General features: G+C 37.9%; 1 protein-coding gene across 1 annotated transcript in view; it reads left to right on the top strand.

Annotated features, from left to right (window-relative positions):
* Positions 1-10,964, top strand: part of LOC124722646 (peroxisomal targeting signal 1 receptor) — a 255,487-nt gene extending 244,523 nt beyond the window's left edge. Inside the window, exon 15 of the mRNA XM_047247792.1 lies at positions 10,766-10,964. The gene's annotated coding sequence lies outside the window, so the exon portion shown is untranslated. The remainder of the gene's footprint in view (positions 1-10,765) is intronic.
* Positions 10,965-12,491: the final 1,527 nt, after the last annotated feature.

The raw sequence follows: 12,491 nt of genomic DNA, 5'->3' as shown, positions 1-12,491 counted from the left end.
ACACATTGCAGGGCATAAAAACATTGTAGGTATGCTCATTAATTGATGCACTTGTGGAGTATGCTGAAAAAATAATAGTTCCACTTTCTGCCACCAGTTGAAAATATGGTGCTGTTAGCATTCAGAATGTCAAATGTTTCCTGTTTTGATGTCAGTATGCTGTTTGTTGCTTGGTTATGCAGGTTGATTTCATTTTTGAAGCGACTGTTGGTGTAAAATGGCTATTCAGGAGGAAGACCTCACACTGATGGCAAAGTTGTTTATGAAATCAGCAGCAATATCAGTGCTGCATTGTAGGAATATTACTGACAGAAAGAGTTGTGAAGATACCTCATGTCAGAAAATGCTCCAAAGAATATGATCAAGAAATTTGAAGAAACAGGTGAATTATGTCGTGCAGCAGGGAGAGGGAGGCAGCCCATTCCCATAGCAGTTGTTGAAGAAGTTGCTGTAGCTGTATCTGACGATGCAGCAAATGCCTGAAATTCTGCAGCCAGTGGTTGAGCTGTGTCACACAAATTGTCTGTCCCCTGCTCCACTGGTCAATGGTTCAAAAGATTTTGTGGTGTATTTTACACTGGTATCCCTATAAGATTCAGAATGTGAACCAAATTAAGCTCCAAGATAGACTACAATACCAAGACTTTGCCCTTCATTTTCTGACACGTGTAGAAATAAATGACATGTGGCTATCTTGGGATGCCGAGGCACATTTTACTCTGCATGTTGCGATGAATGCATAGGACTGCCACATATGAGGCCTTACTCCTCCTTATGTTGTGCAGCAACGTACACTTTCTCTTCAATGTGATGAGACTTCACAGGCCTGTTAGGTGTACTGTAACATCTGCATATTATAAGGACCTCCTTTTGCAACACATGATTCTAGTTTTGTAAGAGTGTGACTGTGTCCACACTACTGTTCTCTTGCAAGATGGGGTGACTCAACATGTTACTTGCCAGGTAAAAGATTTGCTTCAAGAAACCTTTGAAAATGTCGTCTTCGTCTCTAGACAACTTCAAGATGTGGAGCCTTTAAGACCACCCTGACATAAATCCATGTGACTTCTGGTTGGGTTGGGGGGGGGGGGGGACGGTACCTGAGAGATTGTGTCTTTAGGTATGTGTCCAGACTCACAGAAAATGGAACCTGCACCCACCTCCTTCACATACTCCACGACCACACTGATCAATGAACATACAGTATAACCCCACTTTAACATTCCAGCAATTTACGTTTTCCCATCGTTTGACATTTCTTATCAGTCCTGTCAAATTTCGTATGCCCGCAATGTTAATTTGCACCTGATTTTGCATCAACATATCTATAATTTTCCTGTGATTTAGGCATTATGAAAAAATGTTTGTGGAGAAAAAATGACGCTGGCATGATGTTGGGCATCCAGTAGTGTCTACAAATTTTATGTGGTTAAGTTTCTTGACACCAGGGCACTCTACTCAGTGGATCTGAACAGGTAAATGTGTAAAAGTTGGAACAATTCGTACTGTATCTTCCGCCACTGCCAAGCTCTACTTGGCGTGGTGGCTGATGTGAGTAACTAGGTTCGTTCGAATGAAGGTATCATGACCAGTCACAACCATTTCCAAACTGTCTCTACTGCGCAAACATAGTTTCGTGATTGTTGTGATCATTGTGATGCCTTTGTCGAACCATTTTTAGCTTGTTTCGGCATATGGCCACTTGGAGCACTAGTGACAACGCCATTCACTTGCTCAAATGTTTTTAGTTTAAACACAGCGCCGGTTACGTATTTTGTTCATGCTGAGCAAAATGTGTTTCAAGAATTTATTCTCGTAGTAAGTGCAGTATTTACGTATGTATTTTATGTGATGTTACACAAACAAACAATGTGGGTGATAGTTTGCTGTGTGTGGTTTTCTACATAACTGAGGAGCCACATTACCTGATGAGCCACATTACCTGATAACCTCAAAAAGATGACTACAGTACAAAAGATGCAGAATAATGCATATTTAAACACCAAACAGAATACTTATGTACATAGTTGCACTTGACAATGAGGAAAAAAAGTCTCGAAATGCGTTATATTAAGCATGAGAAAATATGTAACTAGTGCAGTATTTCATTATTTAAATCATGAATGACAACTGCAGGCTTTCAGAAACATCGATTATGACGTATGAAATTGAGTCAAATGTTCCTACTTCATTGGCAGTTATTAGTTCCAGTTACATCAGTGGTTTTTATTCGATAATAAACCTTCATTAGATAATAAACAAGTACCTGACAAGCTTTTTGATGCCTGTTGTGTACATACAGGGTGTTACAAAAAGGTACGGCCAAACTTTCAGGAAACATTCCTCACACACAAAGAAAGAAAATATGTTATGTGGACATGTGTACGGAAATGCTTACTTTCCATGTTAGAGCTCATTTTATGACTTCTCTTCAAATCACATTAACCATGGAATGGAAACACACAGCAACAGAACGTACCAGTGTGACTTCAAACACTTTGTTACAGGAAATGTTCAAAATGTCCTCCGTTAGTTAGGATACATGCATGCACCCTCCGTCGCATGGAATCCATGATGCGCTGATGCAGCCCTGGAGAATGGCGTATTGTATCACAGCCGTCCACAATACAAGCACGAAGAGTCTTTCCATTTGGTACCGGGGTTGCGTAGACAAGAGCTTTCAAATGCCCCCATAAATGAAAGTCAAGAGGGTTGAGGTCAGGAGAGCGTGGAGGCCATGGTATTGGTCCGCCTCTACCAATCCATCGGTCACCGAATCTGTTGTTGAGTAGCGTACGAACACTTCGACTGAAATGTGCAGGAGCTCCATCGTGCATGAGCCAGATGTTGTGTCGTACTTGTAAAGGCACATGTTCTAGCAGCACAGGTAGAGTATCCCGTATGAAATCATGGCGGTGAATCGAGGAAGTACAGTCAGTACATACTGACGAAACTAAAATGAGCTCTAACATGGAAATTAAGCGTTTCCGGCCACATGTCCACATAACATCTTTTCTTTATTTGTGTGTGAGGAATGTTTCCTGAAAGTTTGGCCGTACCTTTTTGTAACACCCTGTATATCATACATAAAGTGCAAGGGGGTATCCTATATGTAACTTTTACAGCTTAAAATGTTATTTCCCACATTTTACATTTTCCCACATTTTACACCATTTTTGGAAGTCCCTTGAAAAGTGTAAAAGTGGGGTTTCACTGTAACTATGATGTTTCAGTACCCCATGATGTATACAGCTCACGCTGCTGCACACCATCAGTTTAATTGCAACCACCCATTTATATTTAGTGAACAGTAGTTTGCCATTACAGTATAACCCTGGTTAACCGACCAAAAGGGGGAAAGCCATTTCAGATAGCAGTTCCCTCATTTAAGCCATGAACAACTGATATGTAGTACAGCATTTTGTTTTACAATTATGGTATGTAGTTTTGAAAGTCAAACAAATTCAAAAAATCTCTTTGTAGGCTACACCTACTTTCTTTATTAAAGTAAATAATTACAGGTTTAGAATTACAGTATATCGATATACAGTATACCGTACTTAAAAGTTGATAGCGTATGAATTACTCATTGAAAAATCTCACTAATTTGTGTTTGTTTTTTTGTCTCCCTCCAAATGTTTTTGAGAAATAATGGCCTGTCATCTTGTCATTAGAAGGATGTTGACCAATGGTGATTCGTTGCATTATTCAACACATCTTAGGGCAACACAAACAGCAACACATGTACTGTAATTTGTGTTAGCCCAGTGGGTTTTTAAATGGTAACAAATTGTCAATTTAGACTTACCTCAAGTGCTTGGAAGCCACTGTCAGCTGTCATTCTGTCACCCATATCATCTACTTTGGGTTCTTTGATCGTGTCAGCATTTCATTGCAACATTGTTTCTACAGTTTCTTGGTTCATGATCTCTAGTGAGTTGTCTGTGACAACCCATTCACCCACCTAGCACATATTCATGTCTTTGCATCTGGAAATTCTTTTTACCACATCTGTCAAGCTAAAAAAAAATTTCTGAATTCTGTCCTTCAAGCTCATTACCCTGACTTTGAAGAGTTTCTCCATCCACATTATTCCAGACTTGCACACATCAATAAATTGTGTGTTTCATATTTACTGCCATCAGTGCTTCATTCGCGTTATTGTTTTTTATGTCATTATCTTTTTTATGTCATTATCTTAAAATAGTTCATGGTAGTGCTGTTTAAATGTTGCTGATCCAGCGGATGAATTAGACTGGTAATGCTTGGGGGAAGGAAACGCACGACGACATCACCACTTTTCAACTCAAAAGGGTGTGTAGGTGCATCGTTGATTAATAAGATATTTTGTGTGTGTGTGTGTGTGTGTGTGTGTGTGTGTGTGGTTTTAGGCAGTCCTTTTTCAGTTAAAAACATTAAAAATGTACGTAGAAACTGGTCACTAAACTAATCAACAAAGAGTTCACAAGACACCCAAGAACTTTTTTGAGCTCTAAAAACGACTGGTAGAGCATTTTGGGCAACACCTTTCAAGGCTCGAGGTTTTTTTTCAGCTTCCCTCTACACATCGGAGGCAATCTATGCGTTTCAGAAGTGTTTTATGACAAAAGAACAGTTATTACTGCTTCTTCATATTGTGTCTAGTGGCAGATGTTTCTTTTGATTAAGCTAAGGTTTATGTAGGCAGCAATGGTGAAGTCACTGATGACTGTGCCACTAAAGCAGAGTTACTAAACACGGTTTTCCAAAACTCCTTCACCAAAGAAGATGAAGTAAATATTCCTGAATTCCAATCAAGAACAACTGCCAAGATTAGAAACATAGAAGTCGATATCCTTGGTATAGCAAAGCAGCTTAAATCACTTAATAAAGGCAAGGCCTCTGGTCCAGATTGTATACCAGTCAGGTTCCTTACAGAGTATGATGATGCGATAGCTCCATATTTAGCAATTATATACAACTGCTTGCTCACAGAAAGTTCCGTACCTAAAGACTGGAAAATTGCTTAAGTCACACCAGTACTGAAAAAGGGAAATAGGAGTAATCCACTAAATTACAGGCCCATATCACTAAAGTCGATTTGCAGTAGGGTTTTGGAACGTATACTGTATTTGAACATTATGAATTACCTCGAAGAAAATGATTTATTGACACATAGTCAGCGCGGACTCAGGATACATTGTTCTTGTGAAACACAACTAGCTCTTTATACTCGTGAAGTAATAAGTGCTATCGACAGGGAATGTCAAATTGATTCCATATTTTTAGAGTTCTAGAAGGCTTTCGACACCGTTCCTCAAAAGCGTCTTCTAACCAAACTGCATGTCTATGGGATATCGCGAGTGGATTCATGATTTCCTGTCAGAAAGGTGACAGTTCGTAGTAATAGATGGAAAGTCATCGAGTAAAACAGAAGTAATATCAGACATTCCCCAAGGAGTTGTTGTAAGCCCTCTATTGTTCCTGATCTATATTAATGACCTAGGAGACAATTTGAGCAGCCCTCTTAGATTATTTGCAGATGAGGCTGTCATTTACCATCTTATAAAGTCATCAGAAGACCAAAACAAATTGGAAAATGATTTAGACAAGATATCTGTGTGGTGCAAAAAGTGGAAATTGACCCTGAATAAAGAAAAGTGTGAAGTTATTCGCATGAGTTCTAAAAAGAAATCCCTTAAATTTTGATGACGCAATAAGTCACACAAATCTGAAGGCTGTAAATTCAACTAAATACTTAGGGATTACAATTACAAGTAACCTAAATTGGAACAATCACATAGATACTGTTGTGGGTAGAGCAAACCAAGAACTGTGATTCTTTGGCAGAACACTTTGAAGGTGTAGCAGGTCTACTAAAGATACTGCTTACAACACACTTGTCCACCCTATTCTGGAGTATTGCAGTGTGGTGTGGGATCTGTGTCAGATGGGACCAATGGATGACACCAAGAAAGTTCAAAGAACGGTGGCTCGTTTTTTATTATCATGAAATAGTGGAGATAGTGCCACAGACATGATACATGAATTGGAGTGGCAATCATTAAAACAAAGACGTCTTTCATTGTGATGGGATCTTCTCATACAATTTCAATCACCAGTTTCTCCTCCAATTGCAAAACCATTCTGTTGGCACCTACCTACATTGGTAGAAATGATCACCACAATAAAATGAGAGGAATCAGGGCTCGCATAGAAAAATTTAAGAGCTCATTTTTCCCACACGCCATTCGAGAGTGGAATGGCAGAGACAGCTTGAAGGTGGTTCTTTGAACCCTGTACCAGACACTTAATTGTGAATAGCAGAGTAATCACATAGATGTAGACATAGATCTTAAAATTAACACTCATGTGTTTATAATTGCAAATTTGCCCCTTAGTGTAGTCTTGAGTGTGATTTCAAACTCTGTTTTGAAAACATCAACCACATCTGGATCTGCAGATAACTTTTCTCCTTATACATTCGATTGACAAATGCCGTGACTGTTTTTAAACCCATCTAAGAGCTTGAAAAAGGTCTTTTCCTACATTTTTGCTTCTTATTGCAGTATTAGGCCAGTCAAAGGCATGCCTTTTTCACATTGGGTGAAATGAAGATAGCAAAGATCTTCGCCTACTTTCTCATGGTTGAATATTTCCCTATGAGGATTTTTCAAAGCTTGCTCTAGAAATTTAAAATTAGAATCAAACTACACCCATTCTGTAATGGTAGAAACACCAACTCTGTAAGTAGTCACAAGAACATAGCAAGAAAATACACAGGCAGTGGAAATAAACAACCACTTGAATGCACTATTGTTGGCAGTATAGCTATATGTAGACCGATCAGGTAGTGGCTACAGAAGCATCTCAGTCAGGCATTCAGCTCTCATAAGGCATGTTCAGAAAGTAAGTGTACTGTGACCGTAACACACAAATGGCGGGGGGGGGGGGGGGATGGGATGGGATGGGGATGTCCCCTGACCAGAGCAAGCATTTCAGAAAGACAGTAGTATGTAAACTCACATTGTAGTATCCAGTTGCATGAAAGATGTCAGTAAGAAATCCCACCAGGTGCTAGGCACGTGCTGAGATCCGCGTACATCTCACGGAAAGAATAACATTTACCAAAATTTTTTCGTGAATCAAAATGGTTTATGGTGAAGGTGTTATGAAGGGAACGAGTGCATTTAAGTGGTGTAGGGAGCTTAGTGGAGGCAAACCAAATGTTCATGACGGGGGAGTGGAAGACCATTTATTTTGACTGATGAGTTGGTGCAAAAAATTGAGGAAACTGTTTGTGAAACCTGCCATTTGACAGTGGATGAAATTTTTGCAATGTTTCCACAACTTTCTTGAATTCTCTTATATGAGGCACTTAGAGGAACACTTGAATACTGGAGACTGTGTACAAGATTGATCTCAAAACAGCTGACAGGGCAGCACAAGAAAAATTGGGCCAGTGGCACAAGTGAGTTTCTTGAGGGACTTTAATTGGATGGTTTCTGAGCTCTATTGTGACATGAGATGAAACGTGTGTTACTCATTACATGTGAGAAACAAAGAGACAGTCATCACAGTGGCATCACGCCTATTTTCCACCTGCCGAAGAATTCAGGACAATTTTGGGCAAAAATGGCCTGTGTTTTGGGACCAAAAAGGCATAATTTTGGTCGAATTTCTGCCTCAGCAGGAGGCCATTGATGCACAAAGATATTGTGAGTTTAAAAAAAAAAAAAAAAAAAAACCTCTTAAGGAGCATTCAAAATGAAAGTAGGGGAATTCTGATGAGAGGCTAGCACGTGTTGCGTGTTGCATGACAAAACCTGTCCTCACACAGCCTTAGAAACCGAGGCACTCTTGGACTCATTTAATTTGGGATGTTCTGAACCAACCTCTATAGTCCCCTGACTTGGTGCCTTCAGATTATCATCTTTTCACTTCCCAAAAGACACACATGAATGGAAATAAATTTTCAACTGGGACGGAATGAGGTTCTAAAGTGGGGAAAGGAGCTGATGGGAGAGCTCTTGAAGGAGGGTACAAAGAAACTTTTGTCATGGCTCACCACAAGCGCTGAACAGGATGGCAATTATGAGGATAAATATTCAACAGGTGTATTAAAATAGCCTGTAATTTTTTTTTCAAATACACTTTTTCTAAAAAAATCTAATGCACTTGCTTCCTGGACATGCCTCGTACTATTGATGATACATTTTTGAAACGTAAAGGCCGGTGGCTGTGCTGCTGTATCTTCAAGGTCTCTCAATGAGATAATGCAAAACTGCATGTTGCCCATGCTGGCTTGCCTTTCTGCAGTACACATGGTTTGGCTGTTGCCTTGGCCAGCACATCTCAAAATCTGTCACTCACTACAAAAATGTGGACATCAGTTGTCCCTTATGTACCCCCAGACAGCACAAGTAAACACATCTAAATAATCTGAGGAAAGGCACACCGGCATGTTTAAACATGTTTACAGAATCTGGGCACATGAGCAGTGACACATGTTAACACTTCATATGCAACTAAAGAGTCAGCAATAAACAGTGACAATGTTGTTATAGCTGATTGATGTGTTATTGTGCTTTTGAAGTACACAAATCATGTCAAAGTGTTAAAACTGTCTTAAACTCTGCAAATACTGTGTGTGTGTTCATGAAAGGTAAACTTCTGAGAAATCTTCAAATGAAAGTAAAACACACTATTTCCTTAAATAGTGCTCCAACGCTACAACGTAGCTAAGGAATGACATCATGGAAACCAACAAAAGTGGCCATAATGTGTATTTATTCACAGATAACCAGTTTTGCTCAAGTTGTCATCTTCAAGTCACCTACATTAAATAATAATTATGTTGAACCTTTGTATATAGGAGATACTCACAGATGAACATTACACCAGGTTAAAGGAAGCTTCTGTAGTGTCAGATACATAGTTATGTAAATACACATTATGGCAGCTTTTGGTGGTTTCCATGATGCTGTTCTTTGAAATCAAACCATGTAATGATTAGAAACATGGTTAGATAAGGGACTTCTCAATTACATAGAGGAGAACCGATAACAGGAACAGTAATGATGGACAAAAATTAGCAATATTGCATACAGACAATCTTTACTAGCTTTGAAAGTAATCAGACACTACAAGACCTAGTCATGGGGTTTGGGTAATATGAGTTAAACAGGTCCATAGGTTAACTTTCAGAAGAGTACCACAAGTTGTAGTGTTAAGAGATACAGGTACCTTCTCAACAACACCAAATTGTGATTTCTAGCCATTTTGAGAGTATGTCCATTGCACCCAGAGGCTAACACAAAGGTAGACTTCTATTGACTGGAGAAATATTATCAAACACAAATGTGTAGAATATGCTGAAATTAACCTTCCTGGCAAACTAAAACTTTATGCCATTTTAGGAGTTGATCCTGAACCTCTTATGTGCTGCTAATAACTTTATGAAGAAAGATACATACTTTAGATTCCTTTCTTTCTATTTCCACATTGGCTCAGTTTTTTTAAGGTTGGGTCAGTAAGTAAAGATGTTTTGTACTGGTTAATAAAGGACATGTGGGCTATTTCGTCATGTTTCGAAGATATTTGTTGTGGGTGTACATTGATTCATGCACAGTAGTGTCTGAAGATGGAGCTTTGAAATGAATACCATTTCAACTTGATGGATAAAGAAATAAAACTGGGAGCATATAAAGTATGTTCAGGTTGATCAAAAAGTCAGTATATATTTGAAAACTGAATAAATCCTGGAATAATTTAGATAGAGAGGTACAAATTGACACACATGCTTGGAATGACGTGGGGTTTTATTAGAACCCAAAAAATACAAAAGTTCAAAAAATGTCCGACAGATGGTGCTTCATCTGATCAGAATAGCAATAACCAGCATAACAAAGTAAGACAAAGCAAAGATGATGTTCTTTACAGGAAATGCTCAATATGTTCACCATCATTCCTCAACAATAGCTATAGTCGAGGAATAATGTTGTGAACAGCACTGTAAAGCATGTCCGGAGTTATGGTGAGGCATTGGCGTCGGATGTTGTCTTTCAGCATCCCTAGAGATGTCAGTCGATCACGATACACTTGTGACTTCAGGTAACCCCAAAGCCAATAATCACACGGACTGAAGTCTGGGGACGTGGGAGGCCAAAGGTTTTTTTTTTTTTTTTTTTTTTTTTTTTTTTTTTTTTTTTTTTTTTTTTTTTTTTCCTAATAAAATCCCATGTCAATCCAAGCATGTATGTCAATTTTTACCTCTCCATCTACATTTTTCCATGGTTTATTAAGTTTTCAAATTTATACTGACTATTTGATCACCCAGTATATTCCTTTGTGAAGTTATTGCCAGCTAATATCCTCATCATGTTTTATCTCTATCAAAGCTATAAGATTATTGAATAAAACGGTATTTCAATATTGAAGATTTGAGTTGTTTAATGATGTATGCTTAGATGGTGCAGGAAATAGTGTTGCCCAAAAATACAAATATTTGAAACCCATCAAGGCACACAGTTTTTACATCTCAGGACAGTCCAAATAGCTCACATTCAGGTAAATCTCAACTTAATATTATTTTGGTTCTTTTAACCTTCAACCCTTTGTAGTATGGGTAGACAAAATGCACACTGTTGTAAATGATTAGTTACTGTACTGTAACTATTGAAATGTTTTCAAGTAAAAACAAGCTATATCTGGTAGGTAACAAATGATCTTGTTACTTCCATTGTTGTTTTGTATTTCATCTTCACAGATTTTTTTTGTTTTTCAGGTACAGTAAAGTGGATGCTGGAGAGCTGAGTGGTTGCACAGCCAGCATAATGGTTTTCAATTGATTCTTAATGTTCATGAATTTGACCTTAAACTACTGTCTTAATAAGTGTAATACATCTAGAGTTGTATAATTGGGAATAATTGCTATGTAAATAAATATGATGTATAAGTTGATTGAATAAATGCTTAATAATTTAGTTCATTTGTCACTGGTATATCGCTTGTTCGTTATGTGGTCCAGTTGATGCTGTCCAGAAAAAGACATTGCAGTATTCAGTCACTACATACACATACAAGCGAGAAGTTGTACATTGTAGTTCAGGTTACAAATTTGTGTCATCATTCATATTACAGTATATTGAAATGTAGAACTGGACAAAGCAACTTAGTAATGTACATCGTAGGTTAAAGCAATGAGAAAGGAATATCATTCATTCTAAGAGGAACTATGTGTAGTGGAGTTGTAAATGCCGCAAAAAGAATGCAAGCAGATGATGATGCTCATAGCATTGCAAGTGAAATATGTCTGGTTAATAATGAAAATGTTAAAGAAACAAAGGTGGAAACACATGAGATATTTGTCGAAACTGCTTGTGAGCACATAATATGAGTTAATAAAGGTTTTAACATTAAAGCTTTTATTTATTTATTTTGTGTTCCATAGATCCATATGGGAACATATCCGTGGATATAGAACGAGTGAAGGTTTTTACAGATTATTGTTTTGTGCACAGATACATTGATCTTATCATTAGATTAAAAAAAACTGTGAAGTTTAGCATATACTCTTACATATTAGTTAAGCTACAGGACATCTGAAAGAATATACAGCCATACATAAATTTGGGTATTGTTCTTAAGTTATACAGGTGTCATATACAGACATACATAAATTTGGGTATTGTATTAAGTTACACTGTACTTACAGAGTATGATTAATCAATTGTAGAGTTCACACAGTAAGGTTTAAGCACAAGCAAGAGGTTCTATGCATTTTTGCTAAGAAATTCATCAATACTGTAACAAGATTCATCTAAAAGGAACTGCTTCAGATTTTCTTTAAACTTTGGCATGTTTCCAACCAGTTCTTTAATGTGCGGTGGGAGGGCATTAAAAATCTTGGTGCCACTGTATAAAAACCCCCTTCTGGACCATGCTTTTCGTTTTTAGCTCATAATGGATATCCAGTTTCCTTCGGGTGTTATTACTGTGGTATGAGCTACTGATTTTGAATAAGTTCCTATTTTTTGAAACAAAGCACATCAGGGAAAAAATATATTGGGCAGGTGTTGTAAGGATTTGTAGAGCTCTGAACAGATCCCTGCACGAGTGCCTAGGATGTACTTCACACATAATTCTTATTGCTCGCTTCTGTGCATGGAACACTTTTTGCTATTGGTTGATTTCCCCAAAATATTATACCATAGGCCATAAGTTGGTGAAAATAGCCAAAATATGCAGTTTTTATTGTGCTCATTTCCCTAGCGTCTGAAATTATTCTTGAGGCAAACGTTGCTGAGCTTATCCTTTTGCACAGGTCTTGAATATGGTGGTGCCACTTCATTTTGCTATCTATATGCAGACCCAAGAATTTGGAGGACTCAACCTTCAAAATCTCGTGCTCACCAATTTTTAGGTTCATTTCATCAGTAACATTTGTGTTAGAAGAGAAATGAATGTAATTTGTCTTTTTTAGGTTGACTGTAAGGCCATTGGTTTCAAAC

This window comes from Schistocerca piceifrons, chromosome X (assembly GCF_021461385.2).
Source record: "Schistocerca piceifrons isolate TAMUIC-IGC-003096 chromosome X, iqSchPice1.1, whole genome shotgun sequence".
In the NCBI taxonomy this organism is placed as follows: Eukaryota; Metazoa; Arthropoda; class Insecta; order Orthoptera; family Acrididae; genus Schistocerca; species Schistocerca piceifrons.
Note: the sequence above shows the minus strand (reverse complement) of the source record. Positions and strands in the feature narration are given on the sequence as shown.